Source organism: Maylandia zebra, linkage group LG20, assembly GCF_041146795.1.
Source record: "Maylandia zebra isolate NMK-2024a linkage group LG20, Mzebra_GT3a, whole genome shotgun sequence".
Classification (NCBI taxonomy): Eukaryota; Metazoa; Chordata; class Actinopteri; order Cichliformes; family Cichlidae; genus Maylandia; species Maylandia zebra.
The window spans coordinates 12,680,213-12,691,993 of record NC_135186.1 but is presented as its reverse complement, the minus strand read 5'-3'; the positions used below and the strand labels follow the sequence as shown (position 1 = coordinate 12,691,993).

Here is an 11,781-nt window from a genome sequence, read left to right as displayed (position 1 = left end):
TACTGTTCAGTGAATGTTTCTAAAACTAGATGAACTTACTTCAGCGTCAGCAGTTTGAGAAAACAACTCCCTTTACAGGTGCTGATAAGGCCAAGGGCACAAAACAGCATAACCATTGATGCGTTAGGTTTCATAGCGAGACACGTGAAGTGTGGTAGGATCAGTTTGTAACTTCCTCCCTCTTCCTTGGAAAACATAAAGGAGTAGGAGCACGACCTCTGTGGCAGCGCTGACATGACTGAACTGTGATGTTTGATGTGTGTTGGTGCAGTAATAAAAAGCTTGATCACAGTCTGTGTTGCAGACTTTATTTTAAAAAATTCCATGACCCCCCCCCCCCCACACCCTCCCACTGTGAAGTGAACATGAATTGAATATTCAGAAGACATTTGTTTAAATAGTTCTGCAAATCTGAGCTGTTGGTGTGTCCTTGGATTGTGTGGTAATAATATTAGAGCCTGCAATCTTTCTTACTGAATCTCTACTATGAGTCATGTTACCTGAGATTAATTCTATGTTTATCTGTCAGCCTGGACGAATGTGCTGTGTGAAGGAAATTAAATTAAATCAGATCTGAACTGCGTACATTTAAGGAACCTGTTCATATTTAATATGAACCAGTGATTTTTTGATTGCTGATTCCAAGAGAGTCTTTGTGGAAATCCTGTTTGGCTTTTTGTTATTTTAATTCTCTTCTCTGTTTTCCAGAACAGTTCTCCACTGTCGCTGTCCACATGGGTCAGTGGCGCCAAGAAGCACTGTGCTAATGTGGGACTCTGACCAGCAACATCCAGACCCAGACAGCGTTTTCTATCTCCCAGCTGGAGGTTTTGTTTGTCTGTGACTGGAGAGTCAGATTTTTGTTGAGCTTCACACTTGCAGAGGTAAGTCAGTTTGCAGAGATCCCTCCCACCCTGGCTTTTATGTGCTTGATTTCTTATCTGAAACAGTAATATTTCAGTGACTGCTGCTTGTACCACAGGTTAACACAGGCTACTGATCCCTGATGGGAGAATCATCAATTTTGGCAACAAAGAAGCCTGGTGGATGTTTGTTTACAGTCTGATGATGGGACATCATGCTCTGCATCTTCAAAGTTTGTCTCTTGATTATTATTCATACCCAGTAATGTGAAGTATGCTCATATCTACTATAACTGAACCAACCTGGTGCTCTTCATTTATGGAGGCTGTTGAGTCTGAATGTTGGATATTGTGTATCTCGTGTTCTCTGGGCTTTGTTGTCCTCAGTCTTTTTGCAGGACCAGAAAACAAAACCAGGAGGCGCGTAAATGTTTCTTCTCCATGATGTTTCTTCAAATGTTTCTTCTGGATGATGATAAGACTGTGACACGGGATGCCACCTTTGGTCTTGTGATGAAGCAAAGCTCAGGAAGAAGTGGGATTAAATGGTACCCACATGTGTGCTGCTGAGAAGGATGTACAGGGGCACCTGCAGCCAAATCCAAGCCTCAGGTTAGTTGTAGTTGCAGAACGCTATAGACTGAGACAGCTGAGGCATCAAATGTTTGATTAAACGGATGAAAAAGAGAAGTTTCTTCCCTATAATTATCACTTCTTAAAATCTGTAGCAACTTCAAGTCTGTCAGCGTGCTGAGCATGCTCAGAATGTGACAATATATTTTTGTTCAATATTTAATTTCTTTCAGTTGCAATTGTTAAATGAAAAAAAAAATAAAAATATATTCTTATAATTTAGCAAACTAATTTATCAAAAAAATATACATATATCTGTATTAGTTTTAATAAATTAATTTGACACCTGTATGGAAAATACCATATTGTATTCATACAGAATCAGTTTGGTATCATTGTTTGTCTGCTCACTGATTGTTGAAACTAAGAGCTGCTTTGATCTGTTTGATCTAAAGTATCCAAAGTTGAGCTCTGATGTTTCGTCACCCCTGTGTGTGATATGTGATTCCTACATGCTGGCAGAGCAGAGCAGCAGTTTGTGCTCACAGATGGTGACGGTGTGGAGAGACGGTGGTGTTTCCTCAGAAGAACCAGCAGAGTCACAAAGGACACCAGTCCATCTCACCACCGTGACTCGCTGACTGATGCTCGTCTGCACTGCACAGAGGAAATCAGCTGACCGAGGTTTGTCCAGTGTTCTGAATGTATATTTGTTTTATGCTTACAGATGTGTTTTTCTTGACAGAGGCTCTGCAGAGGTTAGACAAAGCAGAGAGAACATGCGCTTTACATTTTACTGTGATTTATTGAGATATTTGTTGCCTGATGTTCAGCAGGAATGGAGAAATAGAATCAAAGGGAGATGTTTTTGATGTTTTTGTAATGATGTAAGTAAATCTTCAATATTATTTATTTGCTTGGTTATATTAGGAGTGTTTCTGAGTGAGGGGGGAGGAGTCATCATCCAGGTAAAGTGACGTAGATCAGTGGATACACTTGTCTCCCCTTTAAAGGAGACGATCCAAGTCATCCTTAAATGTTAGTGCTTTCAAATACACAAACATTTTTAAAGGACAGAAATGAACATCCAACTTTGACTGTAACACAAAATAAATCTTTGCATATGTGTTTTCAAACTCTCAGATGGGCAGCATATCAGTCTTGGACTGTCTAACCTGCCGGAGCAGCACTGAATAACCACCGCACATGAGCATGTTCCTGCAACATTCAGCATCTGATCCTTCATCTGTGTGCGTCTGCTTTTGGTAAGTAGAGTTACCCAACTCCAGTAACTCTAAACACATGCCATCCATTTCTAACGGCCTGGTTACTTCCTGTCAGTTACTTTAGAAACCATGTGGTCACCTGACCTAACACTGTTTCTTCTTCTTCCCCTTAATGTTCAAGTGTCACATGTCAAACAGCTGGAGAGGAAACTACACCAGTGTACTGGGATGTTTCAGCAACACGTGCCAGATGCTGTTCCTTCATGGTGACATCACCAGAGACAGCCCCGCCCACCTCAGGACCTCGCCATTGATCATGATGATTATAATGATGACAGCGAGCAGAACTAAGACTGTAAAAATCCACGACCAGAATTTTTCTTTCTAATTATTCATGAATACTGAGAGCCTCTTTCTGTGTTTTGTCTGTTTTGGGGTTGTTTTTTTTACCTCATTTGTTACTAACAAAGTTCACAAACTCACACAGTTTACATTCTGTATGTTTCCATCTTTACCAGCCACACTCTAACTGCATTTAAGAAAATAATCCTTAGAAATCGGCGTTTTTCTCTTTTGTAATTGATGATAATTCAGTGAATATACTGCACTGCTTCCTTCTATTGCGTCACACATTGCTTTAAGTTTTTCAGTGTCCAGTTATTTTTTACTGCTGTTTGAATTCTCTGTATGTTTGACCCTGTAGACCATAGGTGTCAAACTCTGGCCCGCGGGCCAAATTTGGCCCGCAGCCTAATTACATTTTGCCCGCGAAGCCATACCAAATTACTATCAGAGCTGCCCTACTGGTATTATACTAATATAGCTAATATATATATATTGTTTAGTATTCGGCTTTGCTTGTTCCATATTCAGTTTTTCAGCAAAACTTGTTTGAGTCCATAACAAAAGATTCATTCTTATATCTGGAGGAAGATTTTTTTTCAATAAATATTAACGTTAGCCCGCGACTTTGTTCCAGTTTTGAATTTTGGCCCACTGTGTATTTGAGTTTGACACCCCTGCTGTAGACTGTTTGATGGACTGCTTGTCTTCCTGTTTGTAACCGCCGCCTGTTTTTTAATAAAGATTTGGATTTCTGACTTCAACACAGCCTCTGCGTGTCCTCCCTTTGTGTCCTCTTCCTCTGTGAATGTGTTGCATGTGTCACAGATTCATTTTATTAACAGCTTTCCCACAGTGAGTTGCATCAGCATTCATTCACAGCACATTTCAGAAGGATTCAGATTAATACAGTGATCTTACAGTCAGAATGATCCTGACAGAGTGCCACTGTAAATGATCTTTCATCAGGTAAATTTTAAAGTTCAGTATTTCAAAGCAGGAGTTATGAAGACTCATGCTGGCATTAGGACTAATAATATGTACTTACAAAGTCAAAGTTTTTTAATTATGCTAGAATATTGGAAGATAATCAACTTTTAGTGTTTTCCGCATATTAATTATTCTGAAATAGAGACGTGACCCTAACTGTACAGAAGCACTAAACAACTGACAATAACAGACATCATTGGCCTGAGCTGTCATGCACAGTGAGTCTGATCCTTTGCTGTGAGAGTCTGACAAGCATGTTTCTGGTCAGTTCGGAAGAAATAATATCACAATGTTGATCTTTCTTTCAATATTCCTTCTCTTTTACAACATAAACTGTGATCAAAGGTACTTATGTTCACAGCATGTAATAATACTGACAGTCCAGGGCATTGTGGTCTGTTGAGCTAGGGTTAGGGTTAGCAATTCAGACATATGTAATCAATATTAAACGTCTCTGACGTGGGCCCCTGTCCGCAGTGTTGGGAAATCCATACCAGGCTGGAACGAGTCAAGGTAGGTGAGCATCCACGAGAAGACACAGCAGATGCATCCTACTAATACTGACAGGACCAGGAGACTCCAGAAACCGAGCATCTTCTCTTCAGTGCCATCCTCTCCTGTCACCCTCTCTGCCCGCAGCTCTTTGAGTATGGGGTAGATAAGGGCGCAGAGAAACCCTTATTACTAATTTGTATTATAATTCAATTTTCATGAAATATTCATATTCAGTATCAGTCCTTTTATATTATAACCACGTATCTACCCAGGCTCATGGTGGGGCAGGGCTCTGTCCTGGGATGCTTGAGTACAAGGTAACGTACACCCTGACCAGGTATCCAGTCTGTCAGAATTGTTTTCAATATTTGGTTCAAAAACATGAGTGACAACAGAAATCCAGCTAGGATTCTTGCATATGATGAATGAAGTCTGTCTTTGACTGTATTGTCCAGCTGATCCATCAAACCCCCAGCAGGTAAACCTTATTCATGACATAACACGGCAACAATGTAAAAAATGAAACAGCAACAGTCTAAATGTAAAGTGTATTCTAAAGTCCTCTTCAATAAATCATATGCAAAGAGTCATTCAGGACTGTAAAACGTGAACTACAGAACCCAGAGTCTTCATCATTAAATCTCTGGTTGCTTCATTTTTCTATCCTATATCAGATACTTTAAGGTTAGGTTAGGTAAACTTGCATTCTCATGGTGAGGCAAAGTGCTTTATGTGTGTGCGTGTCATGTACGGCTATAAAAGGGCCTATAATTAAAGAACAAAGCGGGGTTTGAGTTCGAGTTGCGGCAGAATGTCACTACTTGTAAATGGAACGCAGCCTTCCTGCGGCGGACAGCTAATAACAGGAATCGGACGCGGTCCACCCAAGTCCACAGCAACCACCATAGCAACCACCTAGCATGACCTTAAAAACATATTCTGTCTTCATAACTATCAAAAACATGAAATGATTTGCAAAGTGTGAAAGTGTTACAGCTGCAGAGAGCTATGGCGGTATCTTTGGAAGCTGTTTACATAGCTAATAATATACGATGTAACCATGGAGACAGTCAGTCACGTGAGCTAGCGATGCACGTTTACTACAGTGAATAAGGTGATTGCGTGCACAGCGTCCACACGCTGCAGAGGGTAAAGACATTACTTCAATATTGTTTTATATTGATATATATTTGCCTTCTGTTGACCATCACCTCAGGTTCACCATTACAGTTTCAGCATACAGATGCACACTGTCTAAATATCAACACATTCAAAAACTCATGTCTCAGAAATAAGCACAGCTGTTCATGTTTGTCATTAGAGTTTTATTTGTAAGAAAATTATGAACTTCATATTGTGCATCAAATAAAAGAACATTTCACAACTCTGAGTCAACAGAAACAGGTAACAGAAATGTCTCTAATGTAGACATGTACAGTGTAGTGTAAGCATTAAAAGATCATAAAAGGAAACACTAATATTCATGTGAAACTAATTGTAATAAAAATGAGCAGGTGCTTTATAGATGTAAAAGAAAGAATCTGAAAACAACACTTTTTTGGTCTAAGTGATCAAAGTAGAAAACAGTCTGTTCAAGAACAAACCGTAGCTGCACTAATATTACACATCTCCATTGTTGTGGTGAACAGACATGTTGCTTTTAAAACCACATGCAGTGTGTGACCATGACTGTTCACTGAGACCATGAATGCCACTTCGCTGAAGCCTTCGCCTTCTTCTTCTTCTTCTAAATTGGGAGCAGAAGGAGCACGAGCTGCTTTGATCTACTGAAAGGAAAAAGCAGAACATCTGAGCTGAAACCAGTCAGCTGAAATCATTAAGATAGAAACAATCGTTCAATGCAGTGTCTCGGGTGGCTTAGCCTGTTACAACTGTTGATACAAGCTAAATACGGTTAACACACAGTGTCAGGGAGCTCCAGTGTGGGAACTAGTGGCTTTAGGTTTGTAGTCATTTAACTTTCATCCATTCATTCATTTAATTCAGGAGGAAGAAATGCCAGGTTGGTGCAGGCTGGTTACATGCATTTGGTCCCATGCTGTCTTTAACTAAATGACTTGGTTCATTTTATGGCTGGGCTGTATGTGGGGTTATATCATGTTATTTGGGCAGGAGTACCTGTCCCCTGTTAGACTTAGAAAGTTTCTCCATAAGTAGAGTTTCTAACTCTTCTAGCACATCTGTGGCTGACAGCTTTTTGGTGGCTCTTTTTACCCCACACTGGTTGTGAGTGTGTAAATAGCCCCACTAGTTCTTTTGGGTTGCAGTTAACTGGGGAGGAAGAGGTGGGTCTGCCATGACTAGATGAATAACAATTATCTGGGATACATAAATTTCATAATGCATGCATATATCTCTATAAACCTGCCTGAGGGCTGCCATTTTTTACATTCAGTTATTTCTTTGTTGAATCTAAATAATGAATGTGTTACAGTTAAACTGACACTGGTCAGTGTAAATGGCTTATTGGGACACAGAAACCTTTAAATTAAACCCATCACCTGATATTGAGTGTCAAACAATATCAAAGCTGTAAATGCTGTTTACAGTCAGAATTTATAAAACTATAAATAAATGTAAATAAATTCAAACAAGTGAGCTTTTATCTTTGTGCTGAATATCAACACTGTGATTTCTTAGACTGTAAGCTTTACTTTAGCACAACCAGTTGTAGAAGCTGCCACTCCAAAAGTCTTTTGATAACAAGAAAAAAATACCTTTTCAGTCCATGGCCTGAAGTTCTTCTCTGACATCTTCTGCAATCAGCTTTGTCTGCTGGTTTGAAGACAATAAACCACAAAAAAGATGATTTAGTCGCTTTGTCTGCGTCATGCAGCTCAAATGTGTCGTGTAACGACGTTGAATAGCCGTCGTTATCCCTCTGCTGCATCAGTAGGATTGTACTGTACAGCATCTCATTGATATGTGAGGAATGCTAATGTAACACGATAACAGACTTACATCATTAAAACATAAAGGACAGGAGATATTTAGATATTCTTATATTTATATTACATTTTATAGCTGACGGATATTACTAAATAGATAGAATTTACTAAATAGCTGGATGAACATGAAAAATATGTCTATAATAACAAATGACCATGAGAGCCAGTAGAATTAATTCAACTGGACACTCGAAAGACGTCCTTAAATGCTCTTTAAGTGGCAGAACAGATGAACAAACAGTTAATTGCTTACTTGAGATGAAATCTAATCAGCTACTTTGAAAACAGCTTCTAAGTGGTTCCTCCTTTAACAGGATGACTGCTCAGGGGTAAGGACATCATGCAGTCCAGCAACCTTTATGGTTCTGCTTTGATTCACCAGGAACTATTAGGGAAACCTTCCAGCGCCTCCTGTGAAAGACACAGGCATAAACACACAAACATTTATTAACATGTTCCACAGTCTTCCAGTTTGATTTTCTCATCCTGTGGACAACAACGTACATGGATGCAGGTTTATTGTTAACTTTTGTAAGGTTTATTTAGTGAACATATCCAGCTGCAGCTCCACTGTGATCCTGAACTGGATAAGCACTTAAGAAAATGTGTCAATAAATGGACAAACATCAACATACTATAATTATCCAAACAGACGGGACCAATAATGCTTCACTGAGTCAGAGACTTTAACGTCTCTTCTATGTAAGAATGTCTCGTGCTGATATACCTGCAAACTTGACAACAAAGGTTTTTCAGACTACATGTAGCTGTCCTCTATGTCAGCTCACACATTTACATTTATGTCACACTTATTTCTGCTTTCCCATTTTATAATTATTACTTACATTTTGATTAGATACCTTGAGTTTGTAAATGATCAGATTACATAATTGGAATACAATGTATTCAATTCAGGGCTGCGGGAGGATGAAGCCTATCCCAGCTGATACAGGACAAAGACAGGCTGCCAGTTTATTGCAGGGCTAACACAATATGTGTAACAGAAAATCCACCTAAATGTTTGATATTTCTTATAATAATCATAATTATGACTATTATTTAAAGGTTTCTTTATAAATACATTTTGATTTTTTATAACCTCTAAAATATAAACCTGAGCCGTTTCAGATTCTGACCTCTGACCTCACTGCAGCTCCCTCTTGGAAGTACATCTGCTTCTTGTCTTCCCCCAGTGTTGACCGCCTGCCCTTGATATCACGTACTGTACCTGAGGAACAAAAAAGGACAAACACTTGCCTTCATTTAAGAAGTACATTCATACAGAGGTAATCTATGGAAACACACTAGTTCAACCTTTGGGAGGAATCAGTTCCTGTGAAACATTTCTGTAAATGAACATCATGTGGAGAATGAATGAAATGAGTTCTTCAGGTGACTCAGCAGTCCCACACTGACAAATGAAATCTAGTTAAACTATTAAGCATATTTGCTCTTCTGAAATCTGTGTTAAACAACAACAAACATAAGTTAGTAACAAAAATACAGCTGAGTAGATATTACAAACCACCAGCAGCCATAATGCTGAATTTTAATCTTCAAATGTTTCTGAGCCGTCTTCAACCTGCTTTTAACACATTAAAGTCCCACAGTCAATGCAGCCTGACTCAATCCTAAATGTTCAGCACACACAAAGACACAGAGGTACTGTTTAAAGTTTAGTGTTAACCTGAGTCACTGATCATTTGCAGTGTTACAGAGTCTGGCAGTCTTTGCATGATGTCCACGTCACTGTAAGTTTCTAACTGACTCTCAGGTGTGACAGGTGTGCCAGCAGGAAAGAGTAATAATAACCTGCATCCTGAGGTTTGTCATGCAGGATTAAAGGAGCCAGGCTTTGTTCACACAGCTAGGATTGTATTTTACACTGACCCTGGGTCAGTATAAGTATCATACAGTTTAAACGAAGCACTGAAACTTGCACATATTTATTATAGATGCACTGAAGCTAATCGAGATATTTGCTGTCAATCTGTGGCTGCGATTAAACACTTTACTGGAAACTTTATTAACTAGTAACTTCATCAGTCATGACAGAAGCTAATATTTCTGTGCTAACATCGTTTAAACAGTAACAGCTTTCCTCCAATATAAGCTAACGTTTACACCGTAACTTTAAGCTAGCACCATAAAGACGGTAAAACGCGTAATAATATCTACAAATGCATCTTAAAGCTGTTATATTAGCACTCGGTGTATTACTAACATAACCACATTAACATTACTGACACTCGCTGACTTTTAATAGTCATTCTATAAATGCTGTCCGTTTAAATGGTCTTACCTGTACACACTGCATATCCACCGGATTCCAGCCAGAGTGGATTCTGGAGTCTTCCACGCTCCTGTTAGTGATCCTCCATCTGGATGGATGAGAACAACCTTCTGAACAATCTAGCAGGAGATGGCCGATATCTATGGGACTGATTTGTGCTAATAACGTCCATTGTATGGACTGATAACAGCCGAAGCGGGTGAATAAAGTCACCCAGTCGCTAGCTGTGCCATTACCCAGCATACATCACTCCCTCCATAAATGCAATAAACCATACAAAGGTATCGTTCTACCTGTTTCTCAGGTAGTTGTTTACATTATATAATTTATTGTGTTCAGTATACGTCACTACAATGTGATTTCGGAAATATATAAATATACGGACAACAGGCTCTTCCGCGGCAATCTCTTCAATCGGAGGACCCTTCACGTCAATTCCCGACGCGAGGGGGGTACCCTGCGCGTCCATAAGTGCAGCAGAGGGAGCCTGACCATGCGTCACACGTTTGACGAGTTGGGAGTGAGAACGTGTTGCCAGAACAGGGAAGGGGTTCGCGGGAATGGGAGAAGCATGAAAACGACAGCATGAAAAGCACAGACAGTCTCTGCAGCGGACACCTCGTTGTTTTTAATACTTGGTTTCACTTCCGCTCTTTGTATATTAACTTCACACTTCTCGGTCCACAGATGTGACCAGATGTGCCACATATTTGTGACACCGCCCCCATCTGGCTACCGATGCTCTCTGCAGGTAGATGGGCTGACTGCCAGCGGGCCACCACTGATGAACCGTTTCCCTTTTACATACTCACCTGAATTTTTAGCCTTCTTCGTTTCTGCCGTTTCTTTTACCCATTTTTCCAACTACCTTACACCTCCCCTGCTGCTTCTCCTTCTTTTCATACCATTTCCCCCTCCTCCTCTTTCTACCTCACTCCGTGTCTCCCTGCTGTCATCTCCTTTCCTGTCTTCCTCGATCTCCTTCATTACCTCCTTCTCTCTCCTCGTCTCCTTCGGTAGCCCTATAGGCACTCTTGCAGTGGACTCTAAGTCAATATGAATAATGTGTAGGGGGGGACAGCAGAGTGTGAATCAGATCCCACTTTACGGAAAGGTTGCAGTGTTAAAAGCAGCGTGACCAAATATAGTCAATTTGAGTTAAAAGCTAAATTCCGGAAGAAAATACCATTGAATGCTTTATTAAAATGCTTTATTCATTTCTACATGGAACTTAACCTTGTGCGATTACTCATCCTCCTGCTGCCGACAGGTTGCCTCGTAGATGCTGCAAACGCATGCTTCGCTAGTTTCAGGGTGAATCATAACTTCTGTTAACAAGCTTTGGATGAATCCTGATTCTTCTTCTTACCGTATTATTATTATTAATATTTTCTTAAGCTTAAATTATTTTAATCATTTTCAAATATTCTCTTTTGTCTCTTCGCCCCGTTTTTTTCTTCCTGCTGCTGATTTGAAGCATGGATGTTTAATGCACAAAATCAATAGAGCATTATACTGTCAGGCTCAGCATCGCGTGTGTGTGTGTGTGTGTGTGTGTGTGTGTGTGTGTGTGTGAGAGAGAGAGAGAGAGAGAGAGAGAGAGAGAGAGAGAGAGAGTACTGTAAAGTGAAGCCAAGGCTGCCATCTATCGTTCCCATACGATCACACTCGATGCATCAAACTGGCTTCCACACACACCGAGCTTCACAACATTTTCTTTTTCAATATTTACGCTTGTGCTGTACGATACTGCAAAATATTCAAACAATCCGATGCCAATACAGACACAGATACTTTTTTATCTATAAAGGCAGCTTATGTAGGGGAGAGCAATTTCTAAATTATCAAGTTGCACATTCTGAACACATCTTAATTATTTTTACTTTCATTAATAATTAGTTAACATGACAAAACACACCTTCCAGCATTTCATGTATTTTGATACTGGGTTTAATGGAGACCCCTGAACGTAAATGTGCCTGTTTCTGAAGCACTTTGGGTCAGCATCTGCTGTTGTAATGCGCTATAAA

At 39.8% G+C, this 11,781-nt stretch overlaps 2 long non-coding RNA genes across 2 annotated transcripts; one reads left to right on the top strand and one right to left on the bottom strand.

Annotated features, from left to right (window-relative positions):
- Positions 1 to 982: 982 nt before the first annotated feature.
- Positions 983 to 3,766, top strand: LOC143414383 (uncharacterized). The gene is made up of 5 exons (XR_013095006.1): positions 983 to 1,475; positions 1,959 to 2,120; positions 2,367 to 2,474; positions 2,580 to 2,701; positions 2,844 to 3,766. It is a non-coding gene; the product is annotated as an uncharacterized LOC143414383 (long non-coding RNA).
- Positions 3,767 to 5,793: 2,027 nt separating this feature from the next.
- Positions 5,794 to 10,303, bottom strand: LOC143414424 (uncharacterized). Its single transcript, XR_013095048.1, has 5 exons — positions 9,761 to 10,303; positions 8,595 to 8,686; positions 7,712 to 7,869; positions 7,228 to 7,285; positions 5,794 to 6,276 (listed from the first exon to the last, which is right to left on the bottom strand). It is a non-coding gene; the product is annotated as an uncharacterized LOC143414424 (long non-coding RNA).
- Between the last annotated feature and the right edge of the window lie 1,478 nt (positions 10,304 to 11,781).